A 9,109-nucleotide genomic window follows, 5' to 3' on the forward strand; every position below is an offset into this window, starting at 1 on the left:
ATAAATATCTATGCACCAAACACTAATGAGCCCAACTATATAAAACAAATACTAAGGGACATGAAAAGTCATATATGCACAAATACAATTGTAGTAGGGGACCTCAATACCCCACTGTCACAAATAGATCAACTAGACAAAAAATAAGTAATGAAATACTAGAACTCAATCAAACTCTTGAACAAATGAACTTAACAGATGTTTACAGAGTGTTCCACCCCACAAAATCAGAATACACATTCTTTTCAGCTGCACACAGGTCGTTCTCCAAAATAGACCACATACTCACTCATAGAACATGTTTAAGTAAATGCAAAGGAATTGAAGTTATCCCCTGTATATTATCAGACCATAGTGCGATGAAATTGGAGATCCATAGCAAAAGAAACTCGAAAAATTCATAAACACATGGAAACTGAACAACACACTTCTGAATAACCAATGAGTCACAGAGGAAATTAAAGAAGAAATCAGACAGTTCTTTCAGTTAAATTACAATGACAATACAACATATTGGAATCTATAGGACACATTGAAAGTAGTCTTGTGAGGGAAATTCATAGCAGTGAATGCACATATTAGGAAAACAGAGGAAGCCCAATTAACCTGATGCTGAGCCTCAAGCTTCTAGAAAAAGAAGAGCAGGACAAACCCAAAGCTCATACAAGGGAGGAAATTAAAAAGATCAGAGCAGAAATCAATTCAATGGAGACTAAGAGAATGATACAAAAAAATCAATGAAGGCAAGAGTTGGTTCATCAAGAGAATAAACAAAATTGACAAACCCTTAGCCAATCTTATCAGAAAAAGGAAAGAAAAGGCCCAAATCCATGCAATTAGGAATGAAAAGGGTGAAACTACAACAGACCCAGCAGAAATCCAGAGGATCATCAATAGCTACTTCAAGAACCTATATGCCAATAAGATGGAAAACACAGAAGAAATGGACAGATTCCTAGATACATATGAATTACCAAAGTTGAACAAAAAAGACCTAAAAATTCTAAACAACCCAATATCAACCAATGAAATTGAAAACATAATTAAAAACTTACCAAGAAAATCCCAGGTCCTGATTGCTTCACTGATGAATTCTATAAGACATTTGGAGAGGAACTACTGCCATTACTGTTTAAACTCTTCAATGAAATTGAAAGGGAAGCAATACTCCCAAATCCATTCCTGGAAGCAAGTATCACCTTGATCCCCAAAGCAGAGAAAGACCCAACTGAAAAAGAGAACTATAGGCCAATCTCACTAATGAACATAGATGCAAAAATCCTTAATAAGATACTGGCAAATAGAATGCAGAAGATTGTCAAGATCATGCACCCTGATCAAGTGGAATTCATGCCAGGGATGCAGGGATGGTTCAACATACGCAAATCAATCAATGTAATACATTATATCAATAGAGCCAAGGACAAAAACCATATGACTGTCTCCATAGATGCAGAAAAAGCATTTGACAAAATCCAACAGGAATTTATGATAAAAACCCTACAAAAAATTGGAATACATGGTCTCTACCTCAAGCTAATAAAAGCCATCTATGAAAAACCAACAGCCAATATCATACTAAATAGTCGAAAACTGGAATCCTTCACACTGAAATCAGGAAAAAGACAAGGATGTCCACTATCACCACTCTTGTTCAATATAGTTTTGGGAACACTGGCCACAGCAATTAGACAAGAGAAAGAAATAAAAGGAATAAAGAGAGGAAATGAAGAAGTCAAATTGTCATTATTTGCAGGTGACATGATACTCTATATAGACGACACCAAGAACTCCACCAAAAGTCTTCAGGACTTAATAACCAAATTCAGTAAAGTAGCTGGATACAAGGTCAACACACAAAAGTCAATAGCTTTCCTCTACACGAACAACAGACTCACTGAGAGAGAAATAGAGTAAATGATTCCTTTCACAATAACATCCAAAAAACTAAAATACCTAGGAATCAACCTAACGAAAGAAATCAAAGACCTCTTCTCTGAAAACTATAGCACTCTGAAAAGAGAGATTGAAGATGATATCAGAAAATGGACAGACATCCCCTGCTCCTGGGTAGGAAGGATCAGTATAGTGAAAATGGCCATACTTCCAAAACTGCTATATAGATTCAGTGCAATCCCAATTGAAATCTCAGCAGCATACTTTCCGGATCTTGAGAAAATAATCCAAAAATTCATTTGGAACAAGAAGAGGCCCAGAATAGCAAAAGCAATTCTAGGTAACAGAGACATGGCAGGGGGTATCACAACCCCCAACTTGTTATTATACTACAAAGCTACCATGATAAGAACAGCATGATACTGGCAAAGAAACAGACCAGAGAACCAGTGGAATAGATTAGAAGATGCTGAAACATCTCTAAACACACTCAGCCATCTCATCTTCAATAAAGGAGCCAAACACCCTCACTGGAGGAAAGATAGCCTCTCTAATAAATAGTGCTGGAAAAATTGGGTTTCAACTTGCCAAAGATTAAAACTAGAGCTATATCTCTCACCATGTACTAAACTAAAATCGAAATGGATTAAATATCTAAATATTGAAATAGAAATGCTGAACTGACTGGAAGAGAGGTTAGGTAGAACTCCTGAAGACGTTGGTGTAGGAAAAGATTTTATGAACAAAATTTCAGTTGCCTGTGAACTAGCACAAACAGTCAACAAATGGGATCTCCTCTTATTAAAAAGCTTCTGCACAGCAAGAGAAACCACCAGCAGTGTGAAGAGACAACCCACAATGTGGGAAAAAATCTTCACCTGCTGTTCCTCAGACAAAGGCCTACTATCTTAAATCTATAAAGAACTTAAAAAGATCAGACCTCCCAAATTTAAAGACCCAACCTGAAAATGGGCATCTGAAATGAACAGACATTTCTCAGACAAAGAAGTAGAAATAGCAAATAAACACATGAAAAAATGTTCAACATCACTGGACATTCGGGAGATGCAAATGAAAACAACACTGAGATTTCACCTCACCCCAGAAAAAATGGCTGCTATCATGAAATCAACCAATAACAAATGCTAGGGGGGTTGTGGGGAAAGAGGAACCCTGCTCCACTGCTGGTGGGAGTGTCGACTGCTGCAACCACTGTGGAAATCAGTGTGGAGATACTGCAAAGAACTAGGACTGGAAGTCCCATTTGACCCAGCTATTCCCCTGCTGGGTATCGTCCCCCAAAGAATTAAAACAATCATACCACAGTGATATGTGTGCACCCATGTTCATAGTAGCACAATTTGTAATAGCTAAAACTTGGAAACAGCCCAAATGCCCATCAACTGGAGACTGGATAAAGAAAATATGTTTTTTTATAAAATGGAGTACTACTCAGCCATAAAATATGAGAAATTAGAGACATTTATAGCTAAATGGATGCACATTGAGGCCATACTCTTAAGTGAAATAAACAGGGCACACATGTATAAATACCAAATAGTTTCTCTAGTGTGAGAAACTGAAAGTGTAAATAAGGACTAAAAGGTATAATAGATAATGTGAAATAGGAAGAAAAGGGGCAAGGGGGATGGGAAGTGGGAGGGGTAGGGGAAAGGAAAGAAGGGAATGGAATTAATATGAGAAAATGGAAAAATGGAAACAAAGTCTTTGTAAATAGGGAGGGATGGAGGGGTTGGAGGGCAGGGGAAGGGGGAAAAATAAGAACCAAGAGAGATTATGTAAAGGTGCAAATTTCCAATGATGAATGTTATTATATTGTATACCTAAAATGTACCAATGATTAAAATGAATAATTGATAATGGGAAATAGGAAGAAAAGGTCCAAAGGGGTAGGGAAAGTGGGAGGGGTAGGGGAAAGGGAAGAAGGGAAAAGAAAAATGATGAGAAATGGAAAAAAATGGAAACAAAGTCTATGTAAATAGGAAAGGGTAGAGAGGGTGAAGGACACACAGGTAATAGGGAAAAAATAAGAACCTAGATACATCATGTAAAGGTACAAGTTCCCAACGATAAATGTAAATGTATTGTATACCTAAAATGTACCAATAAAAGAATTTAAGCAAAAAAAAAATGTTCTCCCAAAATTCTCATGTGTTCATAGGGAGATTGGATCATGGGGGCACTATACTCAGCAGTGGATTCTTCTGCTGATGGGTTCACAGCTGAATGTGCTGTTAGGAGGTAGGGCTCGGTTGGAGGAGTGTATCAACGGGGCATGACATTAAAGAGAGTATTCTTGACCCCAGCTCTCCCTCTATGCTCCCCAGCTGGTATGAGGTGAGCAACATTCCTCACCATACCCTTCCTTCATGATGTTTCTGTCTTGGAGCCAGCCAGCCATGAACTGAATTCCCCAAAGCCATGAGCCAAATTAAACCTCTCCTCTTTTCAGTTGCTGGTGTCAGGTATTTTGTCCTAGCCATGGGAAATCTGACTAATCCGTTCACCATTTGTTGATTCCAAAGCCTGGCCTTGGACCCAGCAGCCCAGGGCCAGAAGCTCTGCTAGATAGAGGTGATAACTTCACTGACCTTGGTGGAAAGAATCTCTAAGTATAAACAACTTGAACAAGAATCACAATGACAGAGAGATAGACAGACAGGCAGACAGGCATACTTGAATAAAAAACAATGTTAAACACTCTAAGTCAAAAAACATTTTATGGTTTGAGAACAAATAACGATGGAAGGATATAACCGTGACAGCAAGAAAAGAAAGACTTATAAAGCTGTTCTTGGAACTTGATGAAAAAGCATTAGTGATGCCAAAGGCAGGAACCATAAAAGGAATTCTTCACAGATCTGACGTCATAGCTGTTTAAGTCTCTTCTTGTCAAAACATGCTTTAAACAGCTGAGGCAAGAGGACTGCCTGGCCCGAGCAATTTAGAGTGATCCTGTCTCAAAATAAAACTGAACAAAAGGGCTGGGGATGTAGCTCAGCACTGCCTGAGTTCAATTTCCAGTATTGTCAGAGAGAGAGAGAGAGAGAGAGAGAGAGAATGAAATAAAGTTGTTAATAAAAGTTAACTAACCTGCCGGGGATTTAGCTCAGTGGTTTCGCCACCTGCTGCGCAAGTGCAAGGGCCTGAGTTCGATCCCTGGTACCAAAAAAAAAAAAAAAACTTTACTAACCTGATTGACATATTTTTGTAACACATTGAATTTATATAAAATTCTTTTACATAAAGAATTCTTATAACTATGTGACAACAAAAGACAAGCAATTCGATGTAAATGTGGGAAGAACTGTGTAAAGTTTTCACAGAAAAAGAAATATAAATGGAAAATTGGCATAGAAAAATATTCAACTTCATTCAGTAATGATGAAAAATGCAAACTAGGGTACTAATAGAATACATTTTGCTTTATCAACTTGCCAGAGGATAAACACCTAAGTCCTAATATGCGTGGCAACATATAGAATGAGACATTCTTTACAGACATTCCCTACAGGACCAGGACATGGTACCAACTTTCTGGAAGGCAAGTTGGGAGTATGCACTCATGACCACGAGACTGGGCCCACATTTTCACCTCGTAATATCAGCAAATTAGAAGTTCATAGGGAAAAGTTAAAACTTTATAGAGAAAGCTATAGATATGCGTGAAAATTTCTCTTTATTGATAATAATTAAATAATAAATCACCCTAATATAGAAAACTATGGGATTTCAAGGACGTAAATAATAAATAATGAAGTAAATATATATATAACTTTTATGCAATGTAATTTCACCTTGCAGTTTTTATACAATCTGATTTGTCATTTTATTCTAGTGATCTGTCCTAAGAAAGCAGTTTAAACTGTGGGCAAAGTTCTTTATAGCAATGAGACACCACGGGTCTACATGTCTAGCGTGGGAGAGGGGCTGGCTCTGATGGAATGAGACATTCTTCTTCAACCATGATCACTGAGAAATCTAAAGGCAGAGAAATATCTGAAATAATATTTCTTGGAAAGAAATATGATTTTGAGCCTAGTATATCACAAGCTCCCCGCTCTCCCTCTGCACCAGTGGAGAGGAAAGAACCTGTCTGCTGCTGTTTCCAGACTGCTTTCAGGAGAGGCCATTCGCACCTGCGAAGGCTGCCCTGGGCCTTGCCCTGGTGGCCTGTCTCCTGTGCTGTTTGTGGGCTGTCGTGCGTGTGTGTGCAACCGACGTCCTCGTCCCTGCAGTTGTGACCCACCTGGAAAACGCATGCACCACTTCTCAACGACCTCTCTTTTGTACCCTGGAATTCTGCCAGAGAAGGCAAGGGCTCCAACTCTCCTCTGAACATTTTAACAGCCTAAAAAAGCCAAACAAAATGTGCATAATCTTTAAATAAACTCAGCAAAGCTTGCTTCATAAAAGCATTCCCCTCTCCGAGGGGTGTTTTCTTCCTCCCTCCACTTCCTCTTCAGTCTGCATGAATAATAGATGTGGAAGAGTCCTCACTGGAAGGATGGAGCCAGGGTGGTGACAAGAGAGATGCATGACAATGGAACACAGATGGGAGCGTGGCATTTCCCCAGCCCTTTTTTATTTTAAGACAGGGTCTCACTAAGTTACCAATTTTCCCAGACTAAGCTCAAACTTGTGAAGCTCCTGCCTTAGCCTCCCAGAGTGCTGGGATTACAGGCCTGAGCCACCACGCCTGGCTTCTCCTCCCAAAGTAATCAAGTCACATTAAACAACACAATTCAGTTGTGCTCTTTCCCTTCCTACATTGAACTAGAACTGACCTAGAAATGAGTCATACAAGAAGATGCCATGATGAATTCACTTGTATTCTAAGTCACTCCACCCTCAACTAATACAAAGGTAGTAAACAGGAAGAAAATAAGATCAAAATAAAATAGGCTCCCACATCACCAACTGTTTCCCTCCCCAGCTGCCCGGAGTCCAGCCCAGGTCCCTGTCCCTGGACACTTTCCTCTGCCCACTGGAGATGTAAATCTCTCTCTGTCAGGTGGTGCCTGTCACACGAAGGTAGTGAAAAGCCATCTGCAGAAACGCAACTTCCAGCAGCCACCATGCCATCCCTGCCCATCACCCAGCCAATTAAAAGCATGTGAGCAGCAGCTTCACCCTTCCTGTGCCCTGCCAGTGATCCTGGGGGTTAAATTATTTAGAAATGACTTGATAGAAAGCTGTTTCTCGTTTCTGTCTTTGCTCCTGTTTTTGTGTTTTAAAGATGACAGCTCAAGGAGTCAATGAGCAAAACTTCTCCTCTAAAATTAAGATTGAGAAACATAATGAGCATCCTAGAGAGGCTGCTCCCGTAGTTGAGATTCAAGAAAACACTGAATCACTAATCACAGCCTTGGTCACGAGAGAGAAGAAGCAGCCCAGCCTAAGCGCTATAGAGTTGATTTACGCCTGACCCAACTAATATATTTCAGAGAGGAACAACTTCACTCCCACACCTGTGTCTCAGGAGTTTGCGGTGCATACGATAAATGATGTGGAGAGGGAACCAATCCACATTTTGCCGGTGTTAATTCTTGGAAAAGAAAGTGACGGTCAAAGACTACCCAAGGAGAGTGTGTCTCCACATTAATAACCAACGGCGTTTGAAGTGGTAAGGCATGTGTTTCGTTAAGTCACTCTATGAATCATCGCCGTCATCGTCACCGTCCTAGTAACAGCAGTATCTGATTGCCTGCTCTACTTGAAGGCAAATTAGGTCTTGCTGGAGCTCAGCCCCCTCCACCCAGCCAGGCTTGTCGGCCTGATGTTTGAACACCCTGCTGGCTGACGTCCTGCACAGGGTGCCTGGCTGCTACCCACATCCCGCCTTTGTCGCACAGCAGCCCAATCTGTAACCGGACGTGTGCGTGTCTCTTTGGCTTCTGGGAATGCAGTGTTTTGATCAGGGATGTATTTTCTCCAGCATCCGCCAGCCTGGCCTGAGAGCAGTTGTTCCCCGGGCTCTCGTGTCACTGTAAGTCACATGGTTTGGCATTTGCACCGATGAACCGTGAGCAAACTCATTCAAGAAGAGCCGAGGAATGCTCTGACGGTGCCAGCTGAGCAACAGACTTGTTGATTTCCACAGTGACTGGAAACTTGGCTGTCATCACGGATGGAGCACTCCATGAGCCTCACATCAATCAAAGGGTGATCCCTCTGGGTTTGGCAGCTTCCACAGTGGTCCTCATCCGCTGGTGTTCACCCCCAGCCTGGCCTGGGCTGGCAGGTGTGATGCTATGGTTCAAATGTCCCCGCCAGCACTCACCACGTGGACGTGTAATCCCCCGTGGTGTGACAGTAAGTGCTGCAGACACCTTTCCCACAAGGCCAGAGTGAACTTGCTCTATCCTGCCATGTGGTGCCCTCTGCCATCTTTCTTTTCATTATTTATTTGCATCAGTAAATGTTCACAGCACATAATAATCACATCCATCATGGAAAGCTGGTGCACACATGTAACACATCTTCGTCTTTTGTCATCCACTTCTACACTTTCTCCCTCCATCCACCTCTTGACCCCATTAACTCTGAAAAAAGAACTTTCTCTTTGTTTTCAATTATGTATTTTGTATGTTTCTCTTCAAATTATGTTGATTTTTTACTTGCTCATATAAGACAGAGCATGTGATATTTACTTGCGAGTCTGATTTGGGGGGGGGGGGGTACTGGGCATTGAACTTGGGACCTTGTGCTTGTGAAGCACACAGCGGAAACGCTGAGCTAAATCCCTGGCCCAAGTCCGATGTTTTTAAATGTTAAATTGTTTCATGGTAGTACAAGTTCGTAGTACATGATGATTACATGTATGATAACATAATTTGACATGCAAGTACATAATTTGTAATACGGTTTTAACCCTTCCCCTTCCTCCCTGAATCCACTGGACCTCTTGGTGTGTAGTTACAGTATGTTTGCAGTACATGATGAGCACATTCTCAATAGGGACTTGGTGCACGTACACCGCACTTCACAATCTGTCACTCTTTTCCCATCTCATTTCCCTCCCTTCCTTCCTCCTCTCTCTCAGTTCACTTCCCACATGCCAGACATTCAGTTTGATTTTTCCTACTGCCTTTTATTCAGCACTTCAGTTATACATTGTGGTTCTCATTTACGAGAAAACAGGTATTATTTAAGCTTGTGTGTCTTATGTACTTCATTTAATATTATGGTC

Source organism: Heterocephalus glaber, unplaced genomic scaffold (assembly GCF_053883595.1).
Source record: "Heterocephalus glaber isolate CG9 unplaced genomic scaffold, H.glaber_assembly_v1.0 deba00000122, whole genome shotgun sequence".
Lineage (NCBI taxonomy): Eukaryota > Metazoa > Chordata > Mammalia > Rodentia > Bathyergidae > Heterocephalus > Heterocephalus glaber.